The sequence below is a fragment of the Schistocerca nitens genome, chromosome 6 (assembly GCF_023898315.1).
Source record: "Schistocerca nitens isolate TAMUIC-IGC-003100 chromosome 6, iqSchNite1.1, whole genome shotgun sequence".
NCBI lineage: Eukaryota > Metazoa > Arthropoda > Insecta > Orthoptera > Acrididae > Schistocerca > Schistocerca nitens.
This window is the reverse complement of record NC_064619.1, coordinates 458,848,948-458,862,858: the sequence shown is the minus strand read 5'-3', so window position 1 is coordinate 458,862,858 and position 13,911 is coordinate 458,848,948.

The following is a 13,911-nucleotide window of genomic DNA, read 5'->3' as shown; positions in this document are numbered from 1 at the left end:
TTGCTTTCAACCGTTCGCAGTACCAGCACAGCAAGGCCGTTTTGGTTAGTGTTACAAGGCCAGATCAGTCAATCATCCTGACTGTTGCCCCTGCAACTATTGAAAAGGCTGCTGCCCCTCTTCAGGAACCAGACTTTTGTCTGGCCTCTCAACAGATACCCCTCCATTGTGGTTGCACCTAAGGTACGGCTATCTGTATCGCTCAGGCACGCAAGCCTCCCCACCAACGGCAAGATCCATGGTTCATGGGGGGGGGGGGGGGATATCAGGAATTAGGCCATCACATTGCAAGCAATGAATTCGCCAACACACCGAATCCGACAAACATGACAGAGGCAGCTACTAACGTACGGCAGTTTGACAGGGAGATTACCGAACAACCAGACCCGCAGGTTGCTCTAACCCTCCGCTACTCCACAAGGGAAAAACGGACCACCCAATTCATAAATAACCACCTTCCCGCAGGTGGACAAACGGAGAATGGTGGGACGCCCTTAAAACAAAGCGGCTGGCGACCTCACGAACAAAACAAGTAGAATTTAACAAGTAAATGAAACAACATATCACCAATCAACTTCTAATAAACTGAGATTCCTGGAGAAGACCTGGCGCAGCAGCCCCAAATCGCTCTCCCGAACCGTCCGCTGCCAGCCGCTTCAATGGACGCAGGTACGCGCGCCGATCTCCGGTCTCACGGCGTCGCAGCTCGCACCGGCCAGACCGATGTCGTGGGTTGACTCCTGTTGCTCTCGTGTCGACTGCGAAGTCACTACCCCAATTATACGGCGCGGCCAACTGGACTCACGTGGCGACCTCACATTCGCCGACGTTCAAGGCGGACAGCTCATCTTGTGTCACAGTGCACGACCGACCAACCGATCGCTCCAACCGCCAACGGCCATTGCCTGAGCAACTCGAGCAGACTGGCGGCCTAACGCACAGACTCAGATGCAGGAACTGAGCCGCGACCGGGCGACCCCTCACTGAGTTCTGTTACTGGCGGCGTGGAAAGACTCTCATTTATCAGGCTTTAAAGATTGATCCGAACGAAAGACATACTAACACGCCGGACGACAGACAGACACTAACTGCCTTACTAATTCGAACGAGAGACAAACTGGCAAGCTGGGGACGAGAGACTGACCCCAGACTGACTCCAGACTCATCCAGACTGACTAACTGGCGAGCTCATAGCACCCCTTGAATGCACTTGAACAGGCAACCTCTTCCCCTTTCCCACCACAGGGAGACACCAAAGCTGCGATTTCCACAGCGGCGCCACCGCCAGAAACAGAGGGCGACTGCTTCACACTACGCGCTGCGGCGCGATCTTCAAAACAGCAATTTTCACCACGGCTCAACTTGCACCCGGCAGACAGTCTAATCGACTGACGGCCCTAGTCACACGTTTATTTGTAGTATTCATTTCAATGTTCCCTCAGAACACTCAAAGTGACAATGGAAAACCTTCGCAGTTGTCTGCAGATAATTCTGGCTGGATTTCAAACCTGCAGTTATGAGCTATGAACGCATTACGAGGACGGCATGTACACTCCTGGAAATTGAAATAAGAACACCGTGAATTCATTGTCCCAGGAAGGGGAAACTTTATTGACACATTCCTGGGGTCAGATACATCACATGATCACACTGACAGAACCACAGGCACATAGACACAGGCAACAGAGCATGCACAATGTCGGCACTAGTACAGTGTATATCCACCTTTCGCAGCAATGCAGGCTGCTATTCTCCCATGGAGACGATCGTAGAGATGCTGGATGTAGTCCTGTGGAACGGCTTGCCATGCCATTTCCACCTGGCGCCTCAGTTGGACCAGCGTTCGTGCTGGACGTGCAGACCGCGTGAGACGACGCTTCATCCAGTCCCAAACATGCTCAATGGGGGACAGATCCGGAGATCTTGCTGGCCAGGGTAGTTGACTTACACCTTCTAGAGCACGTTGGGTGGCACGGGATACATGCGGACGTGCATTGTCCTGTTGGAACAGCAAGTTCCCTTGCCGGTCTAGGAATGGTAGAACGATGGGTTCGATGACGGTTTCGATGTACCGTGCACTATTCAGTGTCCCCTCGACGATCACCAGTGGTGTACGGCCAGTGTAGGAGATCGCTCCCCACACCATGATGCCGGGTGTTGGCCCTGTGTGCCTCGGTCGTATGCAGTCCTGATTGTGGCGCTCACCTGCACGGCGCCAAACACGCATACGACCATCATTGGCACCAAGGCAGAAGCGACTCTCATCGCTGAAGACGACACGTCTCCATTCGTCCCTCCATTCACGCCTGTCGCGACACCACTGGAGGCGGGCTGCACGATGTTGGGGCGTGAGCGGAAGACGGCCTAACGGTGTGCGGGACCGTAGCCCAGCTTCATGGAGACGGTTGCGAATGGTCCTCGCCGATACCCCAGGAGCAACAGTGTCCCTAATTTGCTGGGAAGTGGCGGTGCGGTCCTCTACGGCACTGCGTAGGATCCTACGGTCTTGGCGTGCATCCGTGCGTCGCTGCGGTCCGGTCCCAGGTCGACGGGCACGTGCACCTTCCGCCGACCACTGGCGACAACATCGATGTACTGTGGAGACCTCACGCCCCACGTGTTGAGCAATTCGGCGGTACGTCCACCCGGCCTCCCGCATGCCCACTATACGCCCTCGCTCAAAGTCCGTCAACTGCACATACGGTTCACGTCCACGCTGTCGCGGCATGCTACCAGTGTTAAAGACTGCGATGGAGCTCCGTATGCCACGGCAAACTGGCTGACACTGACGGCGGCGGTGTACAAATGCTGCGCAGCTAGCGCCATTCGACGGCCAACACCGCGGTTCCTGGTGTGTCCGCTGTGCCGTGCGTGTGATCATTGCTTGTACAGCCCTCTCGCAGTGTCCGGAGCAAGTATGGTGGGTCTGACACACCGGTGTCAATGTGTTCTTTTTTCCATTTCCAGGAGTGTATTTGGTCGCCGGCATCTACCGTCTTCTGTGTCTCGCGGACGAACAGGGCGAGTGTGTATCTGTGTAGAAATGTATTTATTTGTCGTAAATAATTGTTTAGGATTTCTTCTGTCTCTAGCTGCTAAATAAATTAATTATAATTTACACGTAAATTTATGTAAGTTACTCGATTAGCTTATCTCCTTTACAATGAATACAATCCTTGTAGATGAATATATCAAATCGCTGGTGTGGATATGCCTTCCAGCTATTGTTTTTCCATTAGGTCTTTTAATGAACTCCCTTTTGACTGTATGTGCTGGCCAGCAGAATGAAACTTTGGCTTTTCTCCCAGCATTCCAGTTGTAATTAAGGTGGCGCAGGTCTGTAGAAGCCTATTCTTGGGAACAACGATCCGTGGTTACAAAGTTAGCAAGATTTTTTAAACTCTGAGTTCTGTCATGAAACCAATAGCGGCGCGGGATTAGCCGAGCTCAGCCATGGACGTGCGGCTGGTCCCGGCGGAGGTTCGAATCCTCCCTCGGGCATGGGTGTGTGTGTCTGTCCTTAGCATAGTTTAAGTAGTGTGTAAGCTAATAAAATTAATAGAACAAATAATTAAACAATACACAACATATTCTACCAATAAAACGAATCCTACCATCTGCATGATATATGACTGAGCCTACGTGACCGTTCCATTTCATATCCCTAAAAAATATTTTTACCAGTGGATCGATTTTTACTGTGACTCGTTACTCTGGGCATAGGATATGACACATTCTCGTTCTGTGAAGTGCATTATTTCATATTTACAGCTGCGAGAGCCATCCTAAAGAAAAGAACGTTTGTTTCACTAGATATTATTATTCAAGAGACCGAAAGAAATATATGTCGATACTTTAGCTAATTTTCTACTTAGTTGCTTCTCACATTTAAGCATTTGCCTTAACGCTCCTCAAGATTTCGTATGCATTCTGCATGCTCTGATGACGCCAAGTTGAAGTCTTCTTTCAGTTCGTTGCTACTTCCATAGTGCTATGCGCTCAAAAAATCCTTTAGTTTTGGTCAAAGATGTTAATCACTCAGGACCATGTCTGAGCTGTAACTTGGGCGTTCAAAATCTTCCCACTTAAACTGCTTAAGGTAACTCAACGTCAACGCGGCAGAATGAGGTGAGCGTTGTCGTGCAGGACAAGGACAAAAATCCACGCCGTTTGCCGTTTATGTTGAACGGCTCGGCGTAGTCGATGTAGGGTGCAACAGCTCGCCATTGCAATTAAGGTCTCTCGTCTAGACATAAATTTCATGATTGAGACACCGTTTCGATCCTCAAACACTGTGGCCATAATATTTTTGGTTCTAAAATTTTGTTTGTCTCTTTTTATTACGTAATTGATAACATAATCATTTATTACGTCAAGATCGCCTAAGATCGCCTAATAACTGCAATTTCGCTATTTCACATTACCGTCTTCGGCAGTCTATTGCCATCTTCATGATCAGTCCAGCAACAGTTCGCTTTGTTCATCCAGGAGACCCAGAAGGTGACAGACCCAGCGCCTAGATAGATGCCGTGTTCCGTGACTACCGTAAAGTATTCGGTACAATTCCGCACTGCCGCCTGATAAAACTATGAGCAAACGAAGTATCAGACTGTGACTGAACTGAAGAATTCCTAGCAAACAGAGTAGAGCATGCCATTCTCAATGGCAATAAGTCTTCAGACTTGACAGTGACTTCGGGCGCACCCCAACAGTGAATTATAGATCAGTTATCTTTCATAATCTATATAAATGACAAAGCGGATAACATCGAAAGTCCCATGAGGCTTTTTGCTGGTGAAGCTGTTGTGCACAGAGAAGTCGAAACGCTAGAAAATCGTACTGATATGCGGGAAACCGTTTAGAAGATCTATGCTTGCTGCAGGGAATGGCAGTTGGCGCTCAGCACAAACATATGTAACATATTACGCTTACATATGCAGAAAGAGTCATTATCGTACGATTACACGATTGAGTAAAATTCACTGAAAGTAGTTACTTTTATAAAATGGCAAGGAAAAGTGGAACAACTACGTAAAAGTAATAGCAGGAGAATCATATGACAGACTGAGATGAAGAATGCTAAGAAAATGTAGTCCATCAACAAAGGAGGTCACTTACAAAACCCTTGTACGATCAATAGGCCTACTCGAATATTGCTCGTCAGTGTGGGACCAGAACCAGATAGGATTGATAGAGGAAACAGAGAATATCCAAAGAAGACCAACGTATTTTGTTACAGGTTCATTTATTAAGCACGAAAGTGCCAGAGAGAGAAACTACTAATCCTAGTGGCAGCCGCTGCAAGACTGGTGTTCTGCGTTACGGTGTGGTTTACTGTTGACGTTCCAACAGCGTGCGTCCCTCGAAGTGTCAATACATATATTCCCACCACACAGCGTAGCTACGACACTTGTAGTTTGTTCGTAATAAAATATATGACTATTCAGGGTGTCTCCTGCAGCAATTCCAGGTCACCATCTTGGTGTCATCCCAACCGCAACCCTGCCACAATAGAGGTCATCCACGCCGCCAGGCTGCCTCTACAATTTTCTGACAGTCACGGAATCTATGTCTGCTGCTATACCAGGAATCTCGTATCCAGCCCCAACTTGCAGCGTCAACAGGTAGTTGCTTTAGCTCAGTACGTGTCGTGGCAAGTCGGACAGTCTCTTGCAGATCTCTATAGATTCGTAATGGGGAAAGGAAACTCAAATAGTATTATGTCGATATGTAAATATAACAGTTCCCCCTGGTTTGTCTTCTCATGAACAAAAGATGTGGCTCGTGGTCTAAAAGTGTGTAGGAATCATGTGTGGCTATTCAGAAGGTGAAAATAGTTTTGTGAAAAAGTATTATGATAATGTTATATTTAAGGTTCCTTCTCGTCTTTTGATTTTGTGGTTTTGTGTTGTATGTATTGAACAGCGTGTGCATAACCTCAGAGAATGAATATTGTAATAAATATACCAATAAGCCAAAACATTATGAACACTGCCAACCGCGACTTTGGATGCCGCCTGGTGGCTCCGCATGCAAGTGACGCGGTAACAAAAGTATGTAAACGGATCAGGCACGGACGGGGGTCATCCTAGCGAAGGTTCGGACTGCAAATGGAGAAATCCACTGAGGTAAGCTACTTTTACAGAGGACAGATTATTATTAGGCAGAGTCTGTGAACGAGTACCTTGAAAACGGCGAAGCTGGTCGAATGTCCACGTGCTACTGTCGAGAGTATCTACGGAAAGAGATAGAAGGACAGTGAAACTATCACTAGGAGCTAAATGGTTGGACGTCCACAACTCTTCACAGAACGTGGGGTTCGGAGGCTTGTCTACTGTGTAACGTAGCACAGAGGATGATCTATGTCATATCTGCAGAAAAAGCACAACGCTTGTGCACGCACGTTTCGGAGCACGCCTTTCATCGTATACTGTTGAATATGGAGCTCCGCAGCAGACCACCCATATGTCTTTACATTGTGACCAGGTGACATCATCAGTTAAGATTGCAGCGGGCACGGGACCATCGGGAGCAGTGGAAAGTTGTCGATTCTTCTGGTGAACCACATTTCTGTTACACTATGTCGACGGTGTCTCCACAAACGCCGTCATCGAGATGAGCAGCGGCTCGAAACGTGCAGCGCGCCACGGATGCAGTCTGGTGGGAGCAGTATTATGCTGTGGAAAAGATTATCGTGCGCTTGCATGGAATCTGTCGCAGTAATCGCGGCTACGCTGACAGCTGCGATTCACCTGCATCCCCGCATGCTTGATGTGTTCCCCGAAAGCGATGTCACCTGTCAGCAGTATAATTGCCTGTGTCTCGGAGCCAGAACAGTTCTGCAGTGGTTTGAGGAGCATTATAGCGAACTCACGTTGATGTCTCGGCGACCAAATTCGCCTGATGTTAATCCTATAGAACGCAGCTGGGTCGCCATAGGGCGTCACCATTGGTTACACAAATTAGCGTCCCGTTATTTACGCGAATTACATGACGTGTGCGTAGATATCTAATGCCAGATACTTCCAGAAACCTACCAACAAACTGTCGGATCCCTGGCATGCAGAATCAGAGATGGAAAAACAAGCTATTAAGTAGTTGTTCATCATGTGTTCTCTCACCAGTGTATCACTCCTTTTGGAACCACCAATGGTTTTCAGCACTATACATGGCTCATTATGTATAATCAAATAAAGTATTGACTATCAACAGCCGTTTAGACGGAAAATTTAAGTTATGGTATTAGAATGTATTAATTTTAAGTGAAGTTGTTGTCGTAGTGTTATGTCTTCGTTGGTTTTGTCGTTTGATTGATGGGTGGGCGTGAATCATGTCGTCAGTACCACACGTGAATACTCTGGATGAAACATTAGGAATTTTAGCAACTGAGGTAGCTCTGTTAGTTGAGTGTGTTACGGATGTTGCGAGTAATGAAGAGGCACAAATAAATTTGAAACTTCCTGGCAGATTAAAACTGTGTGCCGGGTCGAGACTCGAACTCGGGACCTTTGCCTTTCGCGTGCAAGTGCTCTACCAACTGAGCTACCCAAGCACGACTCAGGCTCCGTCCTCCGCTGCAGAGTGAAAATTTAATTCTGGACAAACAAATTTGTTTTAGAAGGACGTTGTTTTGTCGCCACCTCCTCAGGAGCAGGGAGAGGGTAGGAAGCAAAAGAAGAAACGCCTTTTTAAGGTTAACGACAGGACTGATCGTTTGTGGGACGCCTGTGGATCACAAGGTTAACGTAACACGAGCCCTATGTCACAGCCACACGGAATGAAATACTGTCGCAAGGTTTGTCTCTCTCGAAAAATGACCAGTTAAACTGCAAACAAATTCGCTAAGGTGTAATCTGCTTGATATAATGCCAAAAGGCATCAGGAAATCACTTTTTGTGAAAGTAGATACAAGGAAACTGAGCACTGCAACGAGATTTCCGTCTGTACTTACCACTACTGTGAGGGAAATAGATGGAACTACCTGTCACCGTACTTTGTTTGGTTGTACAGTATGTGGCTTATGTGTGAGCACTGTCTTAAAGGTGTGTGTTTTAGTTGTATAGAAACAGCAAATCTATCAAAAGATAACATATTTAGAGAAAATAAGTTATGAGAAAACACAAACTTAGAAATAAGGTAGACAAATAAGAACCTAAAACAACAATAGTAATTGTTAAATATTTCAAATATTAAGGTAAAGCAGTCACATGAGGTATAGGAAAAATCAACCACGAGAAAAGGAATTTGACTATTCTTATATATCTGAACTTATTAATGAGGTAGATAATTGGTTGCCTAGTGCAAAAAGTACATTTGACTTCCAATCAAAAAGCGTGTCATCATAGAGACAAAGTCCTAAGAGATATACCGAACCACCAGATAGACGAATAGAAATGTTGAGTGTAAGAGATGAATGGAAACAAACCACTTACAGTGAAAGATGATTTGTTAACGATAGTGTATTTAGAGGTATTACTGTTAGTGCGGTTATAATTTTTATAATTGTTGATTTGGTATTAGGCGTGATCATTTGTTATGATTAATGGTAAGAATATGCAATATGCTTTTTGGTGGGAAAGAAGTTTAACAAAAGACGTTACAGAATCTTCTGGACTATAGTCCAATTATTTGATGAATGCCATATTCACTTTAAGTGATTTTTGTGTGATAGTAGAGAATGTAACCGGTTTAGGACATGATGAAGACTCGCCAGTGAGCGCTTGGACAAACGAAGTTAGTGTCAACATTTGGATCATATTTTTGGGGGTATTTACTAACGCAGTTTACTGTTAAGGGATGATAAATGAGAGTAAAGAATTTCGTAACAATATCGTGTTCTTGTGTAAGTGGACATTTAAGGAAGTACTGATAATGAGTAAGTTATGGGCGAGTAAGCTAATACCATAAGCTAAGTAGGCAGTCAATGACCCCTGTGGTTCATACCGGTTACCCTTAAAGAGAATTGCTGTAACACATCGATTTAAGAATGTACGTTGAGCATATGCTGTATTACGCTAGTCCAAGATCTGAGGACGGGATCTGACCGAGAGGAACAGTTTATAGCACTGCTATTACATTTGGGCAGTACAGAGTAAAATGGCAACGCTGCCTCGGTTGTCGCCAGAGACCATGGGAGCAGGCACATACAGAATGGACTGAAACAACCTTAAGTCAGAGGCAACAACGCCACATGTCTATTTCCACTGGTGGGCAGGGCAGGGGTCGGCAAAGCAATAACGCCATCACAGCGGAAAAGGAGTAAGACTGTATGATCGGCAGATCTTAGAACTATAGGGTTGCTTTGGTATACATGATTGGAACAAGTGCTTGGGCAGAACAACTAGATGCCGGACCTGTGTAAATTCCACCATTTTTAGTCAAAGTGATCTCAGCCTGGCAGCATCATCTAAGAGGAAAGGATTATGACAGGTTCTGCAAGAGACGTGGCCTCCACCAAGGATGGACTTATTACTGGTTCTGAGTCCACCACATTGGATTTAGAGCCTTATAGCTGGTGGACTATCTGCCAACTCACGCCACCCACAGCCAGACTTCTGCCCTGGAGGGCAGCCATCTGAGTCCATGGCGATGCAGCTGCTTTACCACATACACCTGCGTCTGCATGCTGGTGCTGTACACCTCTAGTTGCAAGGGTGGGCACCGCTGTTGACGGCTGTATGCCTCTACAGGAATTGTGGCCCGGTGTCTGGGTTTACTAGAACGACCTGCCCTGAGGTGCAGGTCGTGTACATGCGCTGCGGACTCAGTGTTTCAGCATTCCTGCTCTGCCTCAGATGTCAACCAACCATGCATCAGCGCTGCTGCTGTCAGCACATGCCCAGAGTAACTGGGGATGATGCAGAGCATCACTGTGAGAGCTACCGATGTTTGCTAATGAACTGTATGACAATTAGTGATGTTTCCTTGAGCAATCCCCGTTCATTTCCTTGATGTCAGCTCACCGTCTCAACTCAACCATGCTTATCATAGAGCTCATCCACCACTTGCTTCTACAGCAGATTGGAATACTGAAATGTAAGTTGAATGGTGAACCTGTTATTGAATGTATCACTCTGTAAGCTAAGCGGAATGCACCTCAGAATGAATTAGGACATTTCATGTTCAGAGCAAAGGGTGTGAAACGTCCTTCCACTAAAGCGTTAACCACGGATGACTCCTGGCAATGCATGTCGAATTACCATGTTCAAATAAATGTACGTTACGTTATTGCAGCCCATCACGACGGGACATATTCGACTTTTAAATCGGATCAAACCCATTGTAGACTGTCATCACTGCTTTTATTAAATTTAGTCGACAGCTCACCCACTATTTATTGTATAAAGCTTTACGTAATTACATGAACTTCTGTAGCAATTCTCTTTTCCATTTACAGATTGAAGAACTGAGCTTTCAAATAATCTCAATTCGCAAAGTCTGTGATGACACAGATACAGAAGACAGCAGCGTCTGATGAACTGCCTCGCTTTATTGCTTATCTTTTTGATTGGTCAGCTATTTAATACTTTTGGAATTTGCAGGTGTGTCATGTATCACTGACGTGAAAATCTAGGACAAGTTTCGTCTAAATCCAACAAATGAAAACCCTTTGTCAGCGAGTTCAGACTTGATGACGCCAGCCTACCTAAGGAAAACAACATACGTGTCATATTACGCAGAACCACGACTTAAATGCTTTGGCGAAAAGTAAATATCAGGCATTATTTCATCAAGGATCTGCTATATCATTACTCTAAATCCATACTATGTTTTCTTGATTATGATAAATAATGGATGTTTATTAAGTACTTGCATGTGCGTCCGCTGTGTCATATTACGCAGAACCACGACTTAAATGCTTTGGTGAAAAGTAAATATCAGGCATTATTTCATCAAGGATCTGCTGTATCATTACTCTAAATCCATACTATGTTTTTTCGATTATGATAAATAATGGATGATTATTAAGTACTTGCATGTGCGTCCGCTGTGGCGGTCGCTATATGCCTCGTGACGTGTGTAATCTGAGCTGTAGCCGCCTGTCAGCTTCCAGTTGAAACTGCTGCCACTGCCTATCTTTTTCAGTCTACCACGTACAGCATGAGTGCTGCTGATGTCTTTAAACACGAACTTTTTTTTTTTCGTCAACACCTTATAATAGCGATACCTCTCTAAATACGAATCTTTACTGAAAGGAGTAGCATTGTAGTAGTTGTTAAGGAGACGAAAAGTTTCTATTTTGTATTGTATTTTAGTAAACTTTATCGTAATGGTAAAACTCCATGTCAGTCGACTCTGATCATTAAATGGCTTCCTAGTATGTCGTAATGAAACTGCTGTCGGATATTAATTTGGGACTATGAGATGTACCAAATTTGCGGTTCTTCACACTATGAAATACTTTTCAAGCTTGATATCCGTCCATGTTTTTTTACTTTCTGGTACAATATCTTTAATATTCGTTCATAGGCAAAATGAAATTTTATTTTCACATAATCACTCTCCAAATCATGGCTACTAGAGTATAGGTTCTAATCGCAACTAGTTTTATATAAGTACTATTGCTTGGATATCTGGCCAATCTAAAGGAAATGACTCTCATTGTCATTGTAAATTTTATCTGCTGTTGAAAACTGCTCCAAATGTGCGGATATATTCGATGAAGTGTCTCCCAAATTTATCTAGACAATATTTAAGGTTCGATAAGAAATACACCATTTTCGATCTACTTTTCAGTAGAACAAAGACAGTGTACTTGTTATTCAACCTTAAATATGGAATTGTTCTACCAAAATATTACGAAAGAATCCATAAACAGACAGTAATTGTTTGATAAATAAATGACCGTTCAGTCATACACGTTATCTTGTGTCTGTTGTACCACAGATTCAGTTTTCCCAGTGGTATTTTAAACAATTCAGTGTAATAGTTCAGTGCAGGGATATATAGTTCATAAACTTAAATAACTAGTACCTTCTTGTTGTGATACACAGCAGTGTTGAGAAATCCTGTGGAAAAATCCTTTTACTTCGAAACTTGTCATATATATGCAACAATTACTATTATGTATAATCTTTCACATACACTGGGCGTGCTGTTGTTTCAAAAGTATCCAAACGATCTGAATTTTGAATAAATTCGCGTTATGTTTGAACATATCAAAATGGAATGCATCGGGATAGAACGGACTAATCGGAACTCAGCGGAATGGTTCATCGTCGAATGGGTTTTTAATGATATGTTTGAACGAAATTAAGATCCTTTCTTTTTATTTAGATGGCCCCTGTGCTCCTATCTTTTCCTCTACTTCAAACGGTCCGTTTTGTACTGACTTATTTCGTTATGCTATGTGCTTAGTTTTGATCTACTCTGTATTTTCTTTTTTCTGGTCTGTGAGTTCTAACCAATTCTATTTTTCTAAATGGTCAGTATTTCTCGATCCACTATAATGTTAGAAATGGTCTGTGTGTTCCAAACTCCATGAATGATGGTAACTATAATTGTATTTGACATTATTAGTTACAAATAAGCAGTTCCATATTGTGATGTTTGAAGATACGTCGGCTTGAAATCGGTTCAGATTATGACTGAGCACAGTGGTTCTGTGGTTGCTAACATACCTCCCAGTCTATTGGCCAAAATATTAATCTTAAAGGTCAGGTCTAGAAATATCGAGGAAATGTCTACAGTAAATAGTCATTACCGCAAGAAGGCAACCTGAAGCTTACTCTTACTATGAAAATGATTGGAACAGCAGTTCCAAAGTAAGACAGGCCAAAACGAAGAGTAAGAGGTCAAAGAAAGAATACAAGATGTGGAGATACTGGAGGAGAATCAGTAGGACCAGAAGCAGACAAAGAAAAATAAGACTCGAATTTAAAAACATTATACAGTTTAAACTGTGACTATCCATTGTTGCATCTAACTTTTGTTTGTGGTCTAATATTTTCATAATAAAATTTATATGTAGAGTATTTCCATTTGATTTCTCCCCCATTCCCTTTCTGTAATATATTTCTAAGAGGTAGAGAAATAATAATTACAGTAGGAAGTGAAATTTAGGTGCTTGCATTGGAAATACTGTAAAAAAAGGAAAACGCTTTTGAATATAGCACAAAATCAATTGTGTGCATGTGCATGAGTGTGAGTGAGTGTGTGAATGTGAATATGAGTGGGTGTATTCATGTGATCCTCAGTATGATGGTGCATATGAATGTGATTGTCAGTGTGATTCCGCCTATACATGTGCCGGTGTATAACAGTAGGCATGTGAATGTGCATGTGCATGTGGTTCCGCATGGCTATGCATGTGAATGTGTGAGTGTGAGTGTGACAGTGAGTATCGGTGTGAGTGTGAGCATGAGTGTGCTTGTGTATTTCCGACGAATAATCGAATACTTTTGAACATGATGCCAATTGAGATGAAGAAGCTTACGTAAGTTTTTAGAAACACTATAATGTAAGCGGATACTTCTGAATATGGCAGGCTACATATTTATTTGTTGTTTTGTTACAGGCAAAAATGGTAGCTATGAATGGCCGTTTTATTTGAGCGCATCCGCGACACATGCACATACACAGACGTACAGTAAACAGAGCAAATGCACTTTAAATGTACAATATGTGGCTGAAGGTGACTGGATCCATTCGAGTATAGTCCTATACTAAGCTACCCGACCAGAAAAATAGTGCATCTTCGGTAGGTGTTGGCAGCTGTACTACATTTACAAGCAATTTTAGAACACGAAACGAGAAGTGATATCAATATCACATGAGTAGAAGCAATATAAAATCGATAGAATTACAAAAAATGACGGAAAATACCTACAAATTGAGGGGAAACACACCGAGACGTGGGGAAATTGAGGAAGTTCTTGCATTTCTTTTGGCTGATGCAGAACAATACTTGTG